Source organism: Centroberyx affinis, unplaced genomic scaffold, assembly GCF_046629955.1.
Source record: "Centroberyx affinis isolate AG114_WGS23_722 - 3 ecotype Tasmania unplaced genomic scaffold, CSIRO-AGI_Caff_v1 ptg005386l_1, whole genome shotgun sequence".
Taxonomy (NCBI): Eukaryota; Metazoa; Chordata; class Actinopteri; order Beryciformes; family Berycidae; genus Centroberyx; species Centroberyx affinis.
In genome coordinates this window covers 14,143-39,409 of record NW_027282693.1, presented here as the reverse complement: position 1 = coordinate 39,409, position 25,267 = coordinate 14,143, and the positions used below count along the sequence as shown (strand labels likewise).

At 43.1% G+C, this 25,267-nt stretch overlaps 1 protein-coding gene across 1 annotated transcript in view; it reads left to right on the top strand.

The window, feature by feature from the left end:
* The window catches only part of LOC139667252 (Golgi-specific brefeldin A-resistance guanine nucleotide exchange factor 1-like), a gene marked incomplete at its 3' end in the record, with an annotated part of 52,493 nt that overhangs the window by 13,662 nt on the left and 13,564 nt on the right, over nucleotides 1-25,267 (top strand). The gene's annotated exons all lie outside the window — the stretch shown is intronic.

The window sequence follows — 25,267 nt, the reverse complement described above, 5'->3', positions numbered from 1 at the left end:
GTAACTATGGAAAATTTACTATTGCACATATTGACATGATGTCATGTTTCACATGATATTTACAAGTTTACAGATTATTATACCATAGAATGGCCATTGAGTACTGACCCACATTGCTACAGCAAGAATATTGAATGATCATCATTACATTAGTGTAATTATTGGATGGGAGGCACTTTGGCCATTGTGGGGGCGTCACACAATTGTCCGGCCATGGTCCAACAGGGTGATATTTTTGCATAATTTCCTGTATCCCACGTTTCCACAATACAAACATACAAATAATACCAGCACTTTGGTGGCCTCATTACCAGAAATCATGTAAGGTGTACAACACTCCTTGGACCTAAATTTCATCTTCTTAGTGTTTTTGTACTCTTTCTTTCTGAGTTCAAATGATATTGTACTCACCTGACCAAACACACAGAACTTAAGGAGTAAACGCTCCAAAGATTGAATTAACCACTCCACTATAAACTATAGGCTAATGGAAAACATATAAAAAAAAAAAAAGATTACATATGGTACGTGCCCTAGACCACTGAGTCACCAGGACACCCTTGAAAACATATTTTTTATAGTAATGTGAAATGTGATCATGACTGATTCAAACAATAAAAGCGCTCAATCAGGAAGCATCAGCTGATTAATTGCTTACTCCTGGTCTTTGTACTGCTACTGCACTGATGGTAGTCTGAGGACTGGTTAGTGCACCCGAGCACTTTTTTGTTTTTGGCACTTATATCGAATTAAAAGAACATCTGTCTCAGCGTACGTACTGATTCTTCGAGACTTGTTTGCCTAAGGTAGATGGTGTGAGGGTTGCTCTATGTTTGATTCCTGTATGTTGAATTTCCTCAAGTGATGTGCCCAAAGTATCAAAGTCTTTTTGCCACATTTAACAAACCACACCGCAGTTTGCTTGGAAGAGGACCGAGACCCGCATTTTTGGGCGTCTGGGTGCAGTTACTCGGTGCCACCTGAGTTCAAATGGCATTGTTCTCACCTGTAGAAGAGACTCCTGCACACCGCTTCACACTTGCAGTTAAAACTTTTAATGCAACTTTCCTTTGTTCCATTGTTCTCACCTGCCCAAACAAACAGAACTAAAAGAGTAAGCGCTCCAAAGATTGAATTAACCACTCCAAACGTGCTTGGTGTGGACACGCTCTTAAACCTCCGTGAGAACAAGACTCAGGTCTTCGTCATTGGGTACATGGTGGATGTTAATAGTTAAGTTAGTTAAGGCAAAAGCATAGTTTAATGAAACAAACTAAATGCCTATATGTGACTATATGTGATAACTGGATTGCTTATTGTGTGTAGAGCAATGGTTGATGTGAGCCACCGTGGAATATGCTGGTGTTATACAGTGGCAAGAGTTTGGCCCACCAGTTGTAAAAGTGCCCATCAAATGGAGCATGATTAATCGGATGGGGTCCCCCCTCCCTAGACAGGCTGCCACCTAGCGCTGGTTAGTAGCTGTAAATCTGGCCAGTTAACAGTGTCCTAACCGGGGACTGACAGGCAGGGCTTAGGCCCGGTGTGAAGAGGGGATGCAACTGTTGTCCTGTTTCAGACCCTCTCAACAATGTGCTGAGTGGATGGAGAGTCCCAGCAGAGGGCCATTAATCATGCTGGCGTGGGTGTCTGCTGGGGTTGGGTTGGGGGGGGTGTACTGGCTCAGGCATGGAAGTGGTAGAGGGTTAGAGGGAAGAGAGGGTCGAGGAGGATCCGGATGTGCTGACAGGAACAGTGGGCAAGACGTGAGCAAAACAAACTATCCCCCATGAGCCCCAAAAGAGAGGAGGAGGAGGAGGAGGTGGGGGGAGAGGAGGAGGAGGGCAGGCTGGGCAAGGGATGGTAGAGAGGAAACATGCTTTGCGCTCTCACTAAAGCCATATTTACCTACAGGGCAGTACCACACACAATTTTCAACCTGTCTGAATGAGACTTGCATTTTTTTTTTATTACAATGTACACTCCAGAAATCAGTCGGGGAATATGAGAATGCAATTAATTGAGAAATAATCACCAATTCTTCTTGTCACCATCTAAACTAGGAGTCACTGGTGAAACCTGTCAATTTTTAATGTGATTGCTTCAATCTACCCAACTTGCTGAGTGATATCATTTCCCTACGTTTCATATTGTGATTATGCAGAGCTCATTTAGTGGCTCCAGCACTCTGCTTTTAACCATCTTGTAATGCCTTGCCACATGATTATTTGCAAACACTGATAATCTAGGTCAGTGGTTCTTAACGTGGGGTCCGGGGACCACCAGGGGTCCTTGAGGGGATTCCAGGGGGTCCCCAGCAAATTGATGAATTGTTAGATTTCACCATTATTTTATTTACAAGAAGTTAACTCAATTAGAGAATGTAGAAGAATGACTATCTCTCTACCTACAATACAGATAGTCATGGAATTCTGGACAAAATCATATCTAACAATAAAAATATTCTCAGATTTGGGTCCGAGAGACAAAATCTCATCAAATGGGGGTCTGTGGCCCTGAAGTGGACTAAACTAGGGGTCCTTGATGTGAAAAACGTTGAGAATCACTGATCTAGGTAACATGGTAGAGTTAATGATGAGTGTTTTGGTGCACATTAGTGTGTTTGCACCAAAAGTAGTCTAAATAGTCCTGTTCATTCCTCCAGCCTTGGCCTTGGCCCACAGAGTCTAGAATGGATCAGTTAAGTTCAGGTCCAGACCCTATCTAATGCAGTCTTGTCAGCTGTGAATCGGTGGTGAGGATTTAGTGTTTTCCTCTGTGCTACCTGGATTGCGGTTTAATGTTCTGTTAAGCATATTCTTATGAGGTGGTAATTGGGCTTTGGGACAGGACAGACCACCGCCACCCTCACCTCGCCTCTGTTCACCCTCGAGGTAATGGGCTTTAAGTTCAGCGTTGCCTTAATGACTCCACGCTGAGCTCAGAGCATTAATAAAGCAGGAGGCATTAAGGTAGGGTTTGGGATGTTTCAACACCTCGGCCTCCTGTGCCAGCTCCTCACCGGAGGTCCGCTCTAAAAACAGACCCACGGGCGGCACGTGGTGACACTTTAATGGGGCGAACAGCATTTTCAAGATTGACAATACAAGCTGGTATTGACAATTTTTGTAGGTGCCAAGTGTCGGCTCGCAAAGCGTAAATGAGCGCGTCTCTAAGTTTAGCCCCGACACAAGGCTGAAACTGTTTTCGACAAAGAGGCCGCCTGAATTTTGTTTACATGACCTACAGTGTATGACTCTGTACTTTTGGCGCCTTACAGAAAAGACATTCAGTGATTTGTCATTAGTTTTGCTGGTAACGTTTCAGCATTCTGGAAGAAAAAAATCCTCAGATACTCTTAGACTGTTAGATATGCCTGTTAGCTAGCTACCAACTAGTTCATGAACATTCGCAGCCGTGACCCTTATACATAACGCAACGTGCCTTGTGACTCCATTGCATTCTGGTCTATAGAGGCTACTGTCAGTGGAGAAATTGGTATCTCCGCCTCTTCTGCGATTGATTTCTCTGGGTCTAGAAAGAAGCCCTCGCTCTTTGGTTCTGAGGAACTGACACCAAAATCTGATGTTTACCATTGATGTTTTAGATTAGGGATGGGCATGAGTACTCGAGTACTCGATTTTGACGTCAGTATTCGTTCAACGGTTCAACGTATAGAGTACCCGCATTTTGTTTTTGCTTTGTAAAAAAAACATATATATATATATAATAAATATAAACGTAAATTGACCCTGTTCTATATTAAAAATTTACGTTTTTTAGACGGGACTGCTAGCAAATATTGGTTTAACTTGAACATGTATTCACGGCTCCCGTTTTCCGATAGCCGTGTCTAGAGAGTTTATTTTTGCTGTTGCGCAAAATTCCATCTATTCCATTAACTTTTTAATAGATTTTTCTTATTTATGTTAACTCTGAATTCATGGTTTAATAGGCTAATTGAAGCCTGGTTGTTCAATAAATGGATTTCAAATTGCACTTGTTTTCCGTTGTTGGCCAATTTACATAAATGTGAAAGCATTAGATAGTAACAGATATTCTTACAGGCCTATAGCCTATGAAATTAACAGTTTAGCGCTAGCCAAACTTTGGTTCCGCTTGTGTGTTTCCAGTCGGACATGGACCCTACCAGCATTTTCACTTGGGTGTTAATTTCGGACCATATTCTTATGTTTTTTTTGCGAGTACTCGAGTACTCTATAATAATTTAATGCGAGTACTCGAATATTGAAATTACTTAAAATGCCCATCCCTATTTTAGATAGCTGAAAAATTCAAACTCAAAATCAAACTCCATTGTAGCTACGCTGGGAATATCTTGACGTGACGTCATGTTGTTTGGCCAGCTATCCATGGGAATAAGAATATACCACCAAACAACGTTTTCGAAAACAATGGCTGTAGTGAAGATATGCACTAAATAATGGTGTAAATATAGCTCTTTTCCACTCAGTGCCGTCGTTTGGCTTCAGGAGACTTGGATTATGCTGCACAAGCTGTATGGAGTCATTTTATGATCATTTTTTGCCCTTTTTGGAACTCTAAAGATCGGTCCCCATTGACTTCAGTTATTTTGGAGAAAGGCAGAATTCATTTTCATTTTTTGGTGAACTATTCCTTTAATATGAAATATGTATACAGTTTGTGTATTTGCCTGACGGAGGTCAGAGAACCGAAATGTTGCAGTTCTCCAATAAAATGTTTTAAAGTATAGAGTGCGGGAGTCTCTTCACGTCCTGTGGTTACTTTTTGCGAAATCAAAAGCTGAATCTGTTTGAGACCGCTGATTGGGTAAACGCTTTGCAAGGTAAAGCTATTGTTAGCTTTTGTATCATCTGTTTTTCGCTCTCTTTGACAGCACTGCACTGTCGGTCCTTAACACTTGTGGCAAATTGTATGAGAGGTACGTTATGTTTATGAGACCATGTCAGGAACACTTTGTTGTTGGAAAACCAGCCAACATAAATAAGGCTAAGCATGCAAATACCACAGACTATAGTTTGGCGCTAGCTGGTCATGTCAGGGAGTTGTGTTATGTGGACAGCGCATAAGTCACCATCCCTACTTAGCGTTGTCCCATCATTCTGATGTCTGCTATGTTGCCATGCCAGGGGTTGTAAAATGTGTTTGTCATAGCGCGGACTAAAATAGGGTCTCTCAATCCGCCACACCTTTGACCGAGCTTTGTAATTCCATATTGACAGTTATATAGGGTAAGGTCATGTAAAATCGGTTTCCCCGCTGCCCTATTGATCAGTACCATGAACACACATTGTTTCGCACAGTGAATTACAATGGAAAGTCGGGGGAAAAAAGCATCGAGGCTACTGTTGATAATCTCCTCAGTTGGACAGCAAAGCCGGCGAAATCAAACCGCACAGTCCACTAGCTCTGGAAGCAGCCCTGGTGTAGAGGAGCCGGGGGTGGGGGGTTGGGGGGGGGGGGGGTTTGCGTTTTGTTGTGGTAGAAAATAAGGGCCGATATTAGTATTGCGGGGAGGCACTGTCTTGCTTGTGTGGCGCTCACATCCTTAAGCCTTGGGCGTCCCAGTGTGAATCCCAGACTGCCTTGATGGACTGGGTTAATAAACCTCTCGGCAGCCATCCCTCCCACACACACATGCACACAGACACGCTCGACACACACACACGCAGTCTCTTGACACACACAGCTGCTTGTTATTTCATGCCCCATAAGGGCGCTGTGACCACGGACATTCTAATACACATATCCAATTAGATAAGCATTGCATCGCGCATTGGTCTCGAACCGGGATTCTCACAGATACATACATGCATGCACACTTGTACTGGACATAGAATTTATTTTCTTGTCAGTCCCTCTTATTTAAAGCGATACTTCACTTGGTTAGAATATTTGGTGTAACCACTGATATCAGCGGTGCGTAGTTGCCACTTGACTACCAGGCCTTTTTTCTTGGATTATCCATTCACTTCATGTGTTTGCATTTTGATATGTAGCTCAAAAGTCAGGCTTTGAGTGCATTTGCACACTATGTCACGCTGGGCCTAAGTAATGTTCTTTTCAGTGCTCAACATTATTATTTTTTTGTTTGTTGTCAGAGCTTGGCATGCTGTGTGAGCATGACCAATATGATTACATGTTTATGGTGTGGGAAGACACAGTATAGCTTGGATACAGGGCTGAACGATTTTGAAAAAATATCTAATTGCGATTATTTTGACTGATATTGCAATTGCGATATGATTTGCGATATTTGAGGGAATGGTAATTTTTACATCATTATTCTCATTTTCATTGAAAAACGTATTCAAATGATTATGGTGTGATTTTTGCGGGGATCTGTACCAAACAAAGATGTTTTCTTAAGTCTGTAGAATATGATGTGTAGGCCAGGACATCTCTGCAGCACCACAATATTTCATTTAAAATGGTATTTTGACACATTTCACCTTTAACAAGTATTGCGCCTCCTGCGATTTGAAAATCGCAGTAGGCCATATTGCGATTTCCGTAAAATTTCGATTAATTGTTCAGCCCTACTTGGATCACCACTATTATGAACAGCAATTGTAAACTTAAAATCACTCCTTATCACTCCGTATTAGTGACTGCATTGCCTTACTTTGTATTACATGCTTGCGTTTTCGACAATAAGCAAGTGGAGATTCAGTAAAAAAATGCTGACTGTGGATCCATGGAGCAGCCGATGCAAATGCTATACCGAAGCAAAAAATAACATTTTAAGTCCCAATATATGAGGGTTTAAAAATGTATTTTATAGACTTAGGATTCCTAATTGCACAATTTAGGAGAAGCCATGTTAACATTTTGATATATGAATATGTAGCCGTTTTTATATTGTTGAGCGAGGAGCTGCTACTTTGCGTTCCAAAGCAGACAAAACTCCATTTGTCTTCGGGAGTCGATCCCCAAACGGCGGCTTGCGCGTTTTTTGACGAGGCGGCGGCGGTAAGTGGACATGCCAAGGCCGACGCTTTCACTTCAATGAAATCACCGGACAAAAAAACTCTGCGGAACATCCATACGGTTGTCATCCCCCCCCCCCTCCCCTCCCCTTCCTGTTTGAGCCTGGAACAGGACACTGGCAAAAGGCAAACAGCCTCTAAGTGGGCACCCAGAAAATTTAAAAAAAGCCGTCCTATTCCTGGGCTGCAGCTGGGCGTTTTGAAGGGAGCGCGTGCTGTAAAGGTGACATGGGTCAAAAAACTTTCTTGTCGAGGGATGATGAGGGTGGTGGTGGTGGGGGTGGGGGGGGGGGTTGGCGGCAGGGCTGGCGGGCGTGTACAGAAGGAGGAGGGGAAGGGGGGTGGGTATGATTAAACAACTGCCCGCATTTCATAGCATAAATATTGAATCAAAAAGAGGTGACACATGCAGGCAGGAGCGCTTTAAACCTGTTGACGCGCCCCCTTCTTAAATAGAGTGGGGGGGGGGATCAGCGCCGCCGATTACAAATTTTGACAAAAGCCGCCCCCGCTGACAGGGGAGGGAGCCAACCGGGGGGGGGCCGACGTGCCCCCCCCCCCCACCGGCGCAGCTGACGAGGAGACACGCTAACAACCTGGGACAACAAGGAGGTGTTGATTGGTCTGAAAGCAAAATAGACCCGCCGATATATACAAGCATGTTCGCTCCCCCCCCCCCCCCCCCCGCTCCCTGGCGCTCTCTCTCTTTTTTTTTTTTGCTTTCATTGCCTCGGATAACGCCTCTCCGGCAGAGAGACGCGGCTTAGACATGGACTTTTTATATAGTGGTGTGGGGGAATTAGGGGTGAAGGGGTCCTAGGTGACACATGATAAAGAGCCATCATTAAAAGTTGTGCCCGTGTGTGTGTGTGTTTGTGCCGATTGGAGAAGATTTAAGAATATTAGTCTTTTTATAAGCAACAAATAAGCTGCGATTGTTACTCAGAATTGATGTTAAAGGCAAGATTTTATGTAAAAAATGTGCTCATGTTTTTTCCAGCCTAAATCACAAAGTGGGGTTGCAACAGAGAAAAGTGTCCCATTCCCTCTATAATTGAGATGCTGTAGATTAGGGCTGGGTAATATATTGATATTGTATTGATATTGTAATATGAGACTAGATATCATCTTAGATTTTGGATATCGTAATATCGTGTTATGGCATTTCTTGGTTTTAAAGGCTGCATTACAGTAAAGTGATGTCATTTTCTGAACTTACCAGACTGTTCTAGCTGTTCTGTTATTTGCCTTTACCCACTTAGTCATTATATCCACATTACTGATGATTATTTATCACAAACTCTCATTGTGTAAATCAATAGTCATCCCTACAATATTGTCGCAATATCGATATCAAGGTATTTGGTCAAAAATATTGTGATATTTGATTTTGTCCATATCGCCCAGCCCGACTGTAGATTCACCCTATTTTCTTTAATTAATTTCAGGTGTCAGATATGGACTCTGGTAGAAAATCTTTTTCCACACCGGAAGCTAAGAATCTAAACCTAAGAGTGAAATCCAAACTCTCCCAAAAAGAGTTCCGTCCAGAGAAAACCGGACCCACCAACGTTAGATATTTTCCTCTCTTGTCTCTTTGGTTTCCTTCGGTATAAAACCTCACCAAAACCAAACCAAAATTCAAAACCGGAGTCAGAACGTTCAAATCAAACTCAGCAAATAGCCGAACCCTAAGCAGGAAGTGCAGCTCGCGTACACTGTGAGCAAACGCGATCACTTTTTTTTTTTTTGTCCCCGCGGAGTTGAAACGACCCTCCTGGAGGTGGTAATAATGTAGTGAAAAGCAGTTGGAGATATTTATCCCTAGATTTGTCTGCTGTAATTCATAATCCCCCTGTGAGAGGAGTACCGCGCTCCATTTAAAGATCTCCGCCTTCCCCCCACCCCCCCCACCCCCACCCCCCCGGGTCCTGACCAGGGCCTGTGTGCACAAGGCATTCGGCAGCCATCCCAGCTATGCAGATAAGTCTATGTTGGTTTTAAACAGTAAAAATTCCTGCTAAACTGGCAGGAGCCGAGCAGGTTACGGGTGGTGAAATGTCGCCGCTAAATTTACGACCCGGGGAACACTTGCGGAGTGCTGCGTGGGGGGGGGGGCGTCTTGTCTTTTGGGAGGGGGGGGGGGGGGGGGGTCTCAGACAGAGGTCAAGGGGGGGAATGAACTTGTGAACCAGCGGGGCATCACTGTTACCGTCGAGTCAAGTATAGGTCAGACTAATCCCAGGGCTCAAAGCGCGGATTCCTCTGAACTCAACGCGGCAGATGTATAGGTCCGATCTTTATATAGAGGGGCGGCATGCACCCGACGTCCGCCGCCGATCAATCCCAAGAAAAATAAACTGTCTGTTGAGAAAAGGAAGGAAAGAAAGAGAAAAAAAAAAAAAGGCGGCGGACTGCTCCAGGTAGGCCCTAGCGATGGACGCGCGATGGGAGAAACTGGGAAAACCCGGAAAGTCGGAATTCATCTTTTGAATCTTTGCGTCGTCTTCGTCGGGCTCCGAAATACGACGTTCACAATGTCAAATTCACGTATTTTTTCACGAGAAATTTTTTCATTCAAGTCTGTTATAAGAGATCAATCAACTCCCTAAATACTGTGGATTTCTTGCTCTTGGTGACAGCTTGTTCAAGAAGTGTGTCAGTGTATTTTTGTCTGCGTGACCCCCAGCTATTATTTTTATACGTCAAACATTTATACCGTTGTCTCACCCTTGAGTCCCTGATGTGCAGCTGTATAGATACTAATCCACCCAATTCAGCCGTCTCTCAACAGTGTAGGACCATTATAGGACATCACAGGGGGAGCATGTCAAGGGGCATAAAAGTTGCAATTGGTATTAGCTATCTTTTGTCGCACGGTCAGGCAATTTAGTCTTTTTGCCCGTCCTTTTTTTAAAGAGTGTTTGGGTTAATGCACCTATATAGCATCAGATAGTGTCACAAGAGTAAAGATGTGTGTATACGGTATACAGTTATCCAACAACCCTCTACTCTTGTTTACAGAGATGTTCCACCTTTTTGTCTGTTTGTCACACAGGCCCGCGTCTCTCACTTAAACACACAGACGCACACATACCCACGGCCATTTTCTTTTAAGGTGACAAAAGGGATAACCAATTGTTTTTCTGTTTATCAGAGGTGACATGACCAGTGGCGCAAGGGGGCGAGGAGGCCCTGTGTTGCCATAGCTAAATATACATCCCTGACAGCTCCATAATAGGTTCCAGGAAGTTCAGTCGAAAATAAAAACAAAGCAACATTTCTAGCTGATTGGCTTTGAAAGGCCGTTTTTCCTTGCTGAATGGGAAAAATGTGGACTTCAGCATTCCATGGCCGTGATGCCAGTCGGATTGGATAGGCGCAGCCTTGCGTGTGCAGAACGCGCTGGGCGCGATGGAGACACATTGCACTGCAGAAACCAACTTTATGGGAAAGAATTTGTCCACATGTTTGAAAGGGCAAACAACAACAAACAGGGGGAAAATGCTGTGATTATATTGTGCTAAACACATCTGTGATTCTTTGTGTTGTCATGTTTTTTTTTTTGTTTTTTTTGTTTTTTTTTTGGAAATGTGACAAGTGGGTGTCGGTGTCTCAATGCTTTTAACCTGATACAGTCTAGTTGTGAAACCTTTTAATATGTTGACACTGGCACCTTTTCACTTTATTTCTAAAGTCTACGACATTGAAGAGTGTGAGGCCCACCATTTTGTGGTTTGGAGCTAATCCTTATAAAGCCTGCAGCGTAAGCAAAGTTGTCTGAGCGTTGGGCTCGGTGATCCACTTGATGTATTGCGCTACATTACCAAATCAGTCGGAAACCAGATACTCCTAGACTCCACACAGAATATTCCTATGCATCTTTTCACTTTCAAGTTTGTTATTGTCAGCCAGTGGTTTCTGTTTTTATTTGTAACTCCCTTTTTGGATGCAAAAGCTTTTTGATTTTCCACATGTAGTATATTGTACATTGCTGGATTTTGGATGGTGAGGTGTACTTGCATGCAGTAAAAACTTCAAGTGACATTGTAGGCAAAAGTTAAACGAGACAAGAGGAGGCCACAAAAGAAATCCCTCGCTGCACAATGTACATTTTTGCTCTTCAACATTCTCTTGTGAGAGCAGACCGAAGTGTTTACAAACACCTAGGCCTCCGTCGCTATCAGTGCAAGATTTTGTCATGAATTCATAAAGATAATGCACTCCCTGGATCCCATCCCATTTGCTCAGCTGTCTGACATTACCCCACAGTATCTTTTGAGGAGCCACTTACCACGGCATGGTTTAGAATTACTGCACTCCTGGCAAACAGCCTCAGTATTAGACTCCAACGCCCCTTTGGTAAATTATGTTTGTATTCCTTTTTTTTTTTTCCCCCCTCTTTTTTTTCCCTCTTCCAGTTTGGTTAAATTATGTGCTGAGAGATGTTTTATGACAAACAGCAAGCCCCAGGGAAGTGCACTTTATACATCACTGGAAGTGAGCTGCCATGTGAACGGCAGTGAAGTGGTTCCGTGTTTTTTCTCCTCTGCAGCCACTCAGCCCGCTCCTCAAGTTGACACGCTAAGAAAAATGAGGAAACTTGGACCTCCTAAAAAGAAGTAGGGAAGGATGCCGTGTTAGAAAGCTTGTTTTTAAAGTGATTTATCACTTTCTGAGAACTTTTTCATTTTTAGGATGCATAACTCCATATGAGGTTTTGAATAGTCAACCTACAACATTAACTACTATGAGGATATAGTAGGCTTAAGTTGTAATGAGGACTGACCATTGTAGTTCATCAGAGTACAAGTGACCAACGGCATTCTGGCTTGTTTTCTTAAGATCTGTCAGTGAAAATCACGTCATTATTTCTTGAAAATTACAAATTATAAAATCCACATTGCTGTATTTGTGTAAATTTTTGAAATGTAATTTTTGAATTTTATCTGGACCCTGAGTCTGAAATAAAGTTTGAATGAATGAATTGAACCAGGTCAAAGTTTAGAAAGGTACATATTGGTGGGTGACTGTTCATGAGCTCATATGGAGGTACACATGTTAAAAAATTGAAAATGAAAAGTGTAGAACTTTCCCTCTCTCGCTGACACCCCCTTCAGAGATGGGTGAAGATACACAGTATATGGGCGGCCCATATACTGTGCCCCCCCCCCCGGCCCCAAGGCCTCTCAAACCCAGCCCCTGTTGCCCCTGCATTTCCCCCCAAAGGTGGTTACAGTATGGCAGACATGTGGACCCACAGGGGAGTAATTTATGACAGTTGTCGCCTTTGTCTGCTAAGCCAGGCAGGGGCATCTCCAGCGTCTCTGAGCGGGGCAATTCAGAGCCCCGGTGGGGATAAACCCGATAGGCTTTAATGTTTCCCCACCATGGAGCCTGTGTGGCATCAGTGGTCAGAAATGTCCCCTGTAAGCCTCTGTTGTTCAAAGTCACCATGCGTTGCCATGGGGAGGGCAGCCTGCCACATATGGAGAGCTTACGTGACACTTAGGCTTGCACATGCTAGTGTTTTGTGGGAAGACGTGTTATGAAGTGCAGGTGATATAACAAAAATCCTTTATACAATCCGTGTGCGTTTGACCTCTGCTATACCTTTAGTTTTATTTTGTGATATGACATTGAATTTGTTAAAAAAAAACAACAAGTAACGGCAAACATGTCGTCCCCAACGAATGATGCAGTCCCCCTCTGGGCCAATCGGTAACAACTGTGCCACCTTGTGTTGACCTTTTAATTGTAGATCCGTCCTTGGGCCAAGCACTGTAATTGTGAAAATGTCGGAATGCAGTGGTGAGATGCATCATTCCCCCCAAATTTCCTCAAAGTATTATCAGTGGTGTTGTCGCATGTGACCTATGGACCAATGGACAGAGGGGTGAACAAATAGACTAATGACCCAACGATGTAGCGGCCCTCTTGGGCTTATCAGTGTAATTTTTAAAATGCGAGAAGGCAGTGGTGAGATGCATCACCCCCCCCCCCCCCCCCCCAAGTTTGGTCACAATGCGATCAGCTGTATCTGAGATATTGCTTGTAATGGATGGGCAAAAGAACATTTAAATAGAGGCCTGGGGCCGGATCCACCAATGTGTTCTTAAGATAGATCTTAAGAAATGACATGAGAGAAAATTTTAGGAAGTTCTTAAGAAGGCTCTTAAGTGAAATTCCTCAATATTTTCCTAGTAACAGTCTCATTTCTTACGAATTTCTTTAATTTTCCTGCTTAAGAACTTCTCAAAATAGGACCTGAATTAATTCTGGTTAATAAACTTTAGGCTTACTGCCATTGAGGCTAGGAGACAAGGCTAGGAGGCTAGGAGACAAGGCTAGGAGGCAACCCAAAGTGCTTCCATCTACAAAGCAATTGGGGAAAAACCTATTTAGGGCAACTAGAGCAAAGATTTAAACATTGGTTGCTGTTGGTAACTGTAAAATTTGCAGCTTATTTTCAACAGACATGAGACAGAGGCCTACCTGGCCCTACACCAAATAAAGCTTTACAATTAATGTTCATCTTAATGTTAGGTGTAGGGGAACCTATGAAGACTTTGAACTATAACCTACTTGTCTAAAATGTGTTTAAATATATGATATTAGAGGCTTACCTTTTCACTGTAGGAGTTTTAAGACAGGTGAAGGGCCGTCTTAAAGTTAAGAAAAAAATATTTTTTTCTTTCCTTTCAAGAATACCATTTCTTCCTAAGTTTTTTCTTAGGAAGAAACATAAGAAGAAAGTTAAGAAAATGTATAAGAACTGTTGAGACTGTTTGAGAATATCATATTTTCCTTTTTTTTTTTCTTAAGACTAAAGTTGAGAAAAAAATGGCACTTGAGAAGATTTTTTTTCTTAAGAAGGTTTTGTGAATCCAGCCCCTGGTTCATGCTTGTAAAAGAATTGGTGTCTTGCTACACCATAATATACTTGCTCCACCTATGGCCCATGTCACCTTTTATCCTTATTGCATTATATATCCCTAGTGCTCGTTGTAGAAAGAGGCGAACCTAGGCCAGAGGACCCGGGGCTTCTCTTGGCTCAGGACTCGGTCTCCAGATGGACCGCGAGGCTTTCAGCTCTGTATACCCAGTCTCAGCCTTTTGTTTGTTTGGGTGTTTATCTCAGCTGTAGAGAGCACAGGGCTATTCGCTAGCTAGGGGGGGGGGGGGAAAGGCTTCTTATTCACGTGTGCGCCCTAGACTAGCTAAACAGCAGCTAGCCCCGGAGATGGCGCATCAGCCGGGACCTTTTTCCCTGCCAGAGATCAGCATGCAAAAACCACCTCATTAATGTGCTTTTGCTGTGTTTGGGAGCTGGCTGACTAGCTGCCGGGCGGGGGGAGGGGGGGGCACGCACGCACTGATCTGTTGTCCCCTCGACCCACCCACCCCTCCAGCCCAGGGTAAACTGAAACAGCCAAGATTAGTATTAATCCCTCTTAATGCCGCGGCTCATAATATAGTCATTAGGTGACTTGAGACTAAGCCGTCCCACCTAACTGCTGCGATTTATTAAACACACACAGAGGATTTGCTGTCAATGCTGGGTGGGTATAAAGCGAGCATCACGTCTAAATACAGTGGTATCAGCCTATTAATACTGATGAGCTGTGCCGTGAATGGTTACATTCAAATGAGGGGCTCACACACCGAGGCAGGGATGAAATGGGATGACTGGCCTCTCCACTGAATCCTGGTTTCCTGCATGTTGTCTCCATCATTACTGAACACACTCTACCTGCCGCTCACTTACTTCTGGCAGGTTGCTCTTTTGCAGTATAAATCTTTGATCCTAGTTGCCTAGATTAGAGCAACATAATGCATTTATTTGTTAATTTGTTTGATATGCTGAATAGACCTTTGTGTAAATATAAATATGCGTCCAATTCCACATCCATCCATCCAAACTTCAGTGCTTTCAAGAAGTGAAACTAATTTATTAGGGTCAATCCTTTGCTCGGTTTGAAAAAAAGGTCCTAAATCCTAAAGATTCGAGAAACTGTTGAACACAGACCATTTATCTTTTCATACCACACAAGGACCCCTTTTAACTTGAAGATTTATTTATTGATTTATTGGCTTATAGTCATCCTCATCCAGCCTCACTGTTGTTAAAAAGTCACCAATGGTGGTACAGCTGGCTCTGACTGTAATGTTAAGATGGATAAGAAAAATGACCATGCCCCTGAGATAATTCAGCAGTAGGTCTTGGGGGATTTCACTCTGGAGGAGTGCCAGAGTTTTGGGACTCGGGATCTGATTTGCCTTGACCGCCTCATGCTGCGAGGCGGTGGTGGTTTGTTGTCATGTCATGATTCCAGTACACCACCATTCACTGTTAACCACAACAGTGGTTTGTCTGCACACTATTTTCAAAACTTGCTAAATAGTTACAAAAATAAAGTTTTTTCACCTGAAACGAACAAGAGCGCAATCTGAGACCAATGTGGAGATCTTGACCCAACAACAGAGTGTGATAACTGTTTTTTCTCCAATATTGAACTTGGGATGTTACCACCCGCGGACTGATTACCCAGCTTCTAGCAGAGTTTATATTTAACAAGTCATAATCATAGATCCAGTGGACAATTATTTTTCTCCTGTGATTTGAACATTTAGCTAGCTGTGCTACCGTCATTTCGCGATGCACAGACCAGTAAAACAGTAGCATTGCATTGCAGAGCCTCCCGTTGTGAAAATACATTGTGATGTAAAATTTTGGCTATATTGCCCACCACTACCTCTGTGGTTGGCCAAGCAACAGTAACAACAGGTCTGTGACACAGCTTACGGTGGTCTTTAATTGACGAGAATATAAAAAGGGTCTATGAAGTGAATACGATCCAGTCGTTTGCCCAGTCCTAAAAATGCCCAGTACCTTTTTATATTTTCCTCAAGCAACTGGGCATCATTTGCTACATTGATGTATAGCTTGTTAGATATAGTGGTAGAAATATTGGTTTACCAATATATTGGGCTGATATGTACCTTTTATTAAAACTTGGATATTGTCCAGTTAGTTTTTGGTTTGATTGACTACATATTTAATGTAGAATTGATCAATACTATGCTAGTTGTCTGTGAGAAACCCTTAACCTGAATTGATTCTAATATGAAGTATGCATGAATATGTATTATGTGTCCCTGTGTTTCAGAGGAATTTTGGTGTCTCATGGTCTAAATGCTATTTTAGAGGCTTTTCCAGCCTGGCAGAATAAAATTCCGGGGGAAACCCTGAATGCTTGTGTTTTTTTTTTTTTGTGGAAATTTTCGGCATGAAAATTGTCAAATTTCAAGATATTGAATATTGGCACAAAATATCAGCCTGCTGGCAGCTTCAGTCTCAACAGTATCATTATCAACCTTCTATAAACCTTTGTGGGTTGAGTAGTTCAATTTTATTCAATTTAACTAACAATTTAACACTCATATTTTCATGTAATACTTGACTTTTTCTTTTAATACAAATATCTCTTTGGTACTGCTGAGAAAGTTGTCAAAAGCTCCCTTTTTTTTTTTGCTGTTGATCCAATCTGAAAAGCCCCAGACGAGCTACAGGGCCCTTCGCGGCGACGGAGCGCTTTCCTTTTTGAAGAGACCGTCTCCGTTCGACAGCAGTCCGTCGAGTCAAAAAACCTCGGGGCGAGTCCACGGCCGTAATTCCTGACGGGCTGCAGTTTTTAGCGCGCGGGCCTTTGTGGCGGTGGGGTATTGTGTCTTGTGCGAACACAGTAGCCCCAGCCTGTTGTCTAAATCTACAGTGCGTGGTTGCCGGATTCTCTCATACCCCCTGGGAATGCCATTAGTGGGGGAGCTGAAGGAACGCAGCAGGTGAAACAAATAAGGACGATACCCTCCCCTCTCTCCCTCCCACACACACACACACACACACACCACAGCTTTGTCTCTCTGTTGGCTGTTCTAGCTCTTGTCTCTTTCTTTTTTTTTTCCCCTCTCTCCCACATCTCTCACATCTCTGCTTTCTTTAACTCATCGACTCCCATCGCTCCCGTCTTCAGTCTTTCCTACAGTGTACTCGGCGTGGAAAATGAATTTCCAGTTGTTTGTGCGGACAAAAGGACAAAAAAACAAACAAAAAAAAACAAAGCACCACGTTCGCTTCGGCATCTGCAGTGCGAACACGCTCGCCGGGCTGAAGTAGCCAAAATTCTTCCCCCGCTGTGCAGCCAATCGCCTATTCGTCTAAAATATCACATGATATGGTTGTGGTTGCCTCGTGGAAAAGCATCTCTGTTTCCTTTTCTAGTTCGTTGCCGTCGTTTCCTTCTCCATGCTTGTAATGAACTCTTCAAATTGAATGGTTTGAAGGCTTGGCTTGCTCAGGTTGTTAAGAGGATTTCTGCGGCTTTTATAACTTTTCTGCGCAAAATCTACAGAAATCGCTTCTAAACCCTCATATTCCCTCAGCCAGTTTTTGTCACTTGCCATTTCCGGTTTCCCTAGGTTACGGTCGCCGCTTTAAATCATCATATTCCACGAAGCTGTAAGCCAGTACATACAAATTTGTATGCAGCGCCGTGTTCAACCGTGTTTCTATTTTGGGCAAGTTTGACTTTGTTGTTAGTATACTGCCGCCTTTCCTCTCTTGTTCCCTTGCCCCTCCCCCCCACCACCACCCCTCCATACCTCTCTGGCCCTCAGCCCCCCCCCCCCCCCCATTCTTTCCTTGCAGTTGTGGATGGCAGTACTCATCAAGAGGGGTGTGAAATCCAGTCCGAGCCGGAGCATGTGTGCCGATTTATCCTGCCGAATGAACGCCATCTGCGGCTTAACCCCTTACTGTACCCAGGCCCCCGAGCCCTTCCAGCCCCTCATTACAGACCCACCCCATATCCAGCCCACCCCGATGCCCCCCTCCTCCCCCCACCCAACATCCTTCCCAAGACGTCCGCTCGACATCGGCAAGGGTACATGGCCCAAAGGACGGGATGGAAATTCTTGTGTCTTGCTCACCACTGTTTGTTTTTCTGGAAATAGAGGCGATAATACGAGGCCCGCCTCGTCTGAAGGGCACCGCACTGTGTGACAGCGGCGAGCAAACACTTACGCATCGAAATGAAACGGATTGATCCGGATTAGACGGCCACGTTTTTTTTTTACGGCGAGGCCCCGCCATCTGGAGAAACAGTTTAAAGAACTTCTTCGCAGAACGAGAAGGGCCTTCGCTCTGACCATGTAGGAGAAATTGCTACTGATAAATGTTATTTCACACGAATAAATATCCTGATAGATGATAGTTTTTTCTTTGAGGTCACAGCGCCACAATTTTTTTTTTTTTACCCTCCCCACACACATTCATACACTAACGTTCACGCGCACAGCGGAAGCGAAGGCGATGCGCTTTCTCCTCTTTCTCCCTCTCTCTCTCTCTCTCTCTCTCTCTCTCTCTCTCTCTCTCTCTCTCTCTCTCTCTCTCCTCTCTCTCTCTCTCTCTCTCTCTCTCTCTCTCTCTCTCTCTCTCTCTCTCTCTCTCTCTCTCTCTCTCTCTCTCTCTCTCTCCTCTCTCACTCGAAAGATTTAATTCAGCATGATAAAACATCCGTTATTTATAAGGAGATTGAGCGTAAAGTATGTCCATCCATCACAGAGGCGACGGCAGGCTGTGAAAGACATTAACTGGACGCTGGGGCCCGGCCAGCCCCCCCCCCCCCCCCCCCCGCCGGAATAATGTGGCCTCTGTGCGAAGTATGCAGCATAGAAAATACATTTTATGTACAGGATAACAGGTGCAAAGCAGCGCGGTGGCTGCCAGGCTCCGGCCCAGGCAAGGTCCGCTAATGAAGTCATGCTGTTTGAATGCACCTGCTTTACTTTTTACTGGGTCGAAGTTTTTTCAGATGAAACACAATTCGCCCCAAAAGCAACCATCTTTGAACCTACTTGTAATATATTTTAGGGTTGGTCTGACTTAGTGAGCCGATATTTATTGTAGTAAAAATTAGGGCTGGGCGATATGGTTGAAATCAATAGCACAATAATCATAAGGATTTTTCTCGATATCATTATATATCACAATGTGGTTCACAATTAATGTTCATTTCATTGAACCGAATGGTAATGTTAGGTGTGATGTCAAACAAAACAGAAATATTCAAATAATATTCCTACCATACCTCATTTTATGAGAGTTTTTAAGTAAAATTTGCTTGTCATCATCAATTCAGACAGCAGAAATGTGTGTCACGATATTAAAATATCTTCATATCATCACGATATGATTCCACTGAAAGACGATAAACGATAATATGGAATTATCGCCCAGCCCTAGTAAAAATTGGATATCGGCTAGACAGTGTCGTCCAGCTCTGGTATGATGGATATGATGCAGTTTGATTATTCTTGATATATTTATTGTATAATTCAATTGTTACACTGGTTGTCTATGGGAAGCCCTTAACCTGAATTGATTCTAATATGATTCTAATGAATTTGTACTGTTATTCTGATTTTTCATTGTAGAATTTTAGTGTCCCATGGTCTATACGCTGTTTCAGAGGCTTTTCCACCCATGCAAAAATAAAACTTTGGGGGAAACACTGAATACTTATAATTCTTTTGGAACATTTGGCATGAAAATGGCCAAATTTAAAGACTGGCACAAAATATCGGCTTTCGTCCATCTAAAAATATCATTATCAGGCTTCAGAAACCCATATCTGTTAAATCCAAGATGGGATTACGTGAGCTTCGTTCATTCATTTCCATCTATTTATAAAGTCTATAACATCGCGGTTGACTTTGTGGCCCACATTCCTCAGCCCTTTGTAGTAGCCCTATCATCTTAGATGTAATGCTTCTATTGCATTCATCCCTCTACACACATTCACACACACACACACGCACTCTCTCTCATGCCTCATAAACGGGGGAAGCCTCTGTTTCCCCAGCGACATGAGCTCCAGTTTGTCTTAATGATCAGCATGGAGTCCAAAGGGCAATTTGAACAGAGCCCTTTAGGTCAGAGGTGGCCACCATCGCATGTGTGTTTGTTTGGTCTTTAGTGGTGTCGTCTTTAATATCACGGCCTCAAACAAAGCATGGATGACCGGGGGGTGGGGGGTGGAGGGTGGGGGGGGGTGGGGGTCAGGGAATGATGTCCCATTGGGAGACCGAGCACACACACACAAACACTCTTAATAACTTAATAGGTGACGCCCTTATAAGTCATCATAGCTCCATCTTTACAGTCATCTCCCCATCTTTAGAACTTCAGAATAAGTACTCTTATATTGCTGTGAAATTGGTACGATTTTAGTAATAGCATAATTGAAAGAGTTGTTGATCAATACCAATGACTCAAGAAATACTTTTTGGCCCGTACTGTTATTGGAGTTTCAAGACCCTCCCAATCCCCCCAACCTAATGGCATTTTCAACTGCTCAACGATGAAGGACGTTCATCCAAAAAAGCAAATGACAAAGCATTATTATTGTTATAACAGTATTTTGCATGGTGATATATTAGCTCTTCATTAGGCGTTTCTGTTGGATCTCTGCTCTAATTAGCGAGCTTCTATTTGGCAAATGTGATTATTATTTGTCAGTTACAGGCCACCGTAAGCTGTGTCAGAGACCTGTTGATGTTGTTGCAAGGCAAAGGCAAGGCAAACTTTATTTATATAGCACATTTCATACACAAGGCAAATACAGTGCTTCACATAAAACAGAAAAAATAAAATAAAATGACATTTAAAACAAAAAGAAAGAAAGATATTGAGCAGTCACTCTCACACTAGTGACACCTCTGGTCAGCCAGTATAACTTCTCTGAGAGTGACTCCCTCAATTTTTCCTCTCAAAAAGGAAATCAATTTATATGAGATCTTGAAGGATTCTTTGAAGGATTCTTGGAAGGAGCCTAGAGTCTTTCCAGTGGTCTTACCCCACCCTATAGGCAGGCCCCACAGCCCCTATAGGACTTGTAAATGTTCCTGTAGAACAATACACAGATCATTCAAACAATTACAATTATAAACTTCAAGAAATCCTTAAATTCTCAATACAGGTTTGAGGATCCCGTCAGAGCGGAGAAACTACTCTCCAGAGTTCCTTTAGACTCCTGTTGGGATCCTGCTGGGATCCTGCTCGTGACACCAATTTATGAATAATTTTGCAAAAAATAGGTAAAACATAAATAAAATAAATAAATACAGATAACACCTGTTACATCTACATACAGATGATTTAGCAGAAGGCCTTGGTTGCAATTCCTTGGTTGCCTGTAGAGGGCGATAAAAGTCATACATTACTTAATTCCCATTTAATTGCCATTGTATGTTCACCACAATTGCTAATTCAAGAGGTGACAATTGCTAGGCTACCTTACTTATTTTTCTTTGCCGTCAATGTCAATCATTTTTTATTTGATTTAGCGATTGATTACGCTTTAGGAGCTCCATAGTTGGAAATGCATTCAGGGTGGCTGTTGTGTCAATCCTTCTTTGTACAGTAGGCTATTGGTTCTCTGCTTGCTGATCTTCCTTGCTCCCTGAACAATACAGAGAGTATTCTTGTATATACAAATGCAAACTATATTCCATTTACCCCTCCAGGAAATGCACTCCTGCTGTAGCCCTTACAGTCAGCTAGCCATCCTCCGAAGCAATTGGAAAAGTTTTAATTTCTCTGGGGCTTTCAAATTGCCTGTTTAGGTTGTGCAGACGCATTGTTCAAAGCATCTATAAAATACCACTGTGGCCCGGATGAAACGACCATATGGAGCTCCATAGCATTGTTACATCCTAATTGCCCCCTCCGACAAGTGCCAATTTCCTTCAAGAGAACGTAGGGACCGAGGGCAGAAAAGGAGAATGAATGAAACGGGGGGGGGGGGGGGCGAGGCGAGGGCCAGGGAGAGTTGACATGCATCAAACTTCTCCCGACAGACAGATGGATAAGAAGACTGTCGTGCAAGACTTTCTCCAGCAGATGAACAGATGAGAATTCTCCTCGGATTTCATTTAGCCTTACCGGTCTTGTTAAAGCGTCGCCTCTCTCCTCAGCCTGAGGAGCCTCTGCGTCGCTACCAAGGACCCTGACTCTTAATTCTAGCAGAAGAAGAGGTCCAGATCAATAACCATCAGTGTTTGGTTTTGGACCGCTGCGCCGGTCACAGGGGGGATTCACCCCTCCCTCAACCCCTGCTCACCTATCACCCGTCACCCCCTCCTTTTGCTCCTTATCGAGAGTGTCATTTTGTTTTGAGCTAATTTTCACTGAAAGCTTGTGGACTGTGTCTCAATTTGGGGGTTGGATTGTGTGTGTGTGTATGTGGTGCAGTGCACACAGGTGTGTAGTAAAGTCTCAGAGATGCAACAATTTGACAAGACTGTTGTACATTTTTTCTGCTGCTGCTGCTGTCTGTTATCCAGCGTCTAGATGCATTGAGTTTGTACACATGCATCTCGACTATAGCTGAGCAATTAATCGGGCAAAAATCGAAGTGGCAATATGAACTTCTGCAATTTCCAAACCGCAGAGGCTGCAATTAATTGCTTTAGAGAGTTGGGTCCAAAATGGATTGCTGAACAAGGTGTTTTAGTGCTCTCGGTAATCTTTGGTCTAGAGCTGCAACAATTAATCGATTAATCAATTAGTTGTCAACTATTAAATTAATCGCCAACTATTTTGATAATCGATTAATCAGTTTGAGGTAATTTTTTAAGAAAACTGAGTCAAAAGTCTTCTTCGAGCTTCTTAAATGTGAATATTTTCTGGTTTCTTTACTCCTCTATGACAGTAAACTGAATATCTTTGGGTTGTGGACAAAACAAGACATTTGAGGACGTCATCTTGGGCTTTGGGAAACACTGATCCACATTTTTCACCATTTTCTGATATTTTATAGACCAAACAACTAATCGATTAATCGAGAAAATAATCAACAGATTTATCGACAATGAAAATAATCGTTAGTTGCAGCCCTAATTGAGTTTGTACACATGCATCTCGACTATAGCTGAACAATTAATCGGACAAAAATCGAAGTGGCAGTATGAACTTCTGCAATTTCCAAACCGCAGAGGCTACAATTAATTGCTTTAGAGAGTTGGGTCCAAAATGGATTGCTGAACAAGGTGTTTTAGTGCTCTTGGTAATCTTTGGTCCATGAATCAAGTACAGTATTGGTGAAAACCTTTCATCATACTCAAACTCAGAAAATTCTGCACACTGATTTTTTTTTTTTTTTTTTAACAAAATGACTTTTCTGTAAACAATTTTAACGTTCTAAAAATTGCAATTGCAATAATCTGTCAAATAATCGCGAATAGATTTTTTTTGTCAATATAATTCAGCCCTAATCTAGACACGCCAACACATACAGAAAAATGAACATTTAGTTGTTGGAGTCTAAATTATAAGTTGTCCACAAATCATGCATGTATTCTCCACTTCACATCTCTCTCCTCTTACCTATATTCAAAAACAAGAGACCAGCAACAAAAGCCGACATCACAGAATCTTTTTCAAACCATTCGGTTCTTGCTCTTCGGTGTACAAGCAATAGTTGGAAAGTAGAAGGACAGGATAGGTTATTGTCAGGTTTTTGCCTGGTTTTTTAATGATGTTTTTTATTGTTTTTCATATATTTGTGTGATAGTTTGAAAGATGGCCAGGAAGTCCAGTGACAAGCGGCAGCTGTGAAGATGAAGGCCAAGGCTTGCAGATGAAGCAGAGAGGGGCTGTGCGACTGTAAAATATGAGACACAGGAGGCCCGGCATATTAACTTATTCAACCTTTTGTGATTTAATTAAACGAATACAAAGGAGTTGCCTGGACCCAGTGGCTGCAGTCAAGCAGTGTTTGTATTTCTGGTAATCATGTGCTGCTTTGAATAGCTCTGCCACCCCCCCCCCCCCCCCCCCTCCCTTACCTTCACCCCCACTCCACCTCTCTCTCACTTATCCATGCGCTCTTTCTCTCTGTTTCTCTCTCTCTCTCACACACACACACACACACACACACCGATGGACACATTCAAACCGGCTGCCTAGTTTGGAAAATTGGCTTTTTGTTTGTAGAGCATAATGCGCAGCTCGCGGGGAATTACGATTTCTCCGGGCTCGGTTCAGTATCACTCGCCGTCAGAGGGGGGGGGGGGGGGCGTAGTGCAATTAATGAAACGAGATATGACAGCCACTGAGACTCCAAGTCAATGTTAAATACGCAGTGAATTCAGACGTTCCCATGCTAACAGTCATTTTCCTCATTATGATCTAGAAGTGCGATCAGTTCGCAGTAGTGCTGTGCGCACCATGTGTTTCGCGTTACACTTCTTTTTGATTTTACGCAGCTAAACTTTGCAACTTTTTTTTTTTTTTTTATACTATTTGGACGTTACCCAATGTGTTCTTTGTTTAACTCGCAGTGCCGAGACAAGGAAGTTACTTAGTTGCAGTGCCAGTGCCCTAAGAACGTAATCCTTCTTCTGCTTTGATGTATTTGGGCATGAAAAGAAGCTTGGTATTTTTTTTTGCTTCCAGTGCTCCTCACTTCTGAAGCATAGTTCTATGGAAGAGCAGGCCTGTTTTTACATCTCTGACTCTGCTTAGAAGGCTTTGCAAAGAACATATTTGGAGACTTCGTCGTAAAAAGTGACGAAGCGCTCAAAAGCAGGATGGTCCGACCGGGTGTAGATGTACGTTTTGCTTCAACCTCGTTCTCGATGTTCCCCGTCCAGTTCGGTAAATTCTCTTTGTTTTTTTTCCCCGTTCTTTTTTCCTCTACATCAGTGGTTCTCAACGTGGGGTCCGGGGACCACCAGGGGTCCCCGGTTTTGATCATAGTTTCACTGTTATCTCTCTACCTACAGTACAGATAGTCATGGAATTCTGGACAAAATCATATCGGACAATAAAAATATTCTCAGATTTGGGTCCGAGAGACAAAATCTCATCAAATGGGGGTCCGTGGCCCTAATGTGGACTAAATGAGGGGTCCTTGATATGAAAAAGGTTGAGAACCACTGCTCTACATTACGGCGTGTACACAAGCTCGGATTCGTCTTCCTGCCGTTGCTCCCTGCGTTTTTTTTTTTTTTTTTTAAGCCCTTTCTGGTCCAGTGCCAATGGATGTGCATGTGTTAGAGATGGGCTTCTGTTTTTTTGTGGTGAGCCAGCCTCATCCTGAGGTGCTCTCCTGGGGGGCAAAGGTTCAACCCCCCCACCCCCACCCCCCACCCCCCACCCCCTCCTCCTCCTCCTCCTCCTCTCTGCCGGGATCATTTGGAGAGGTAAGCCA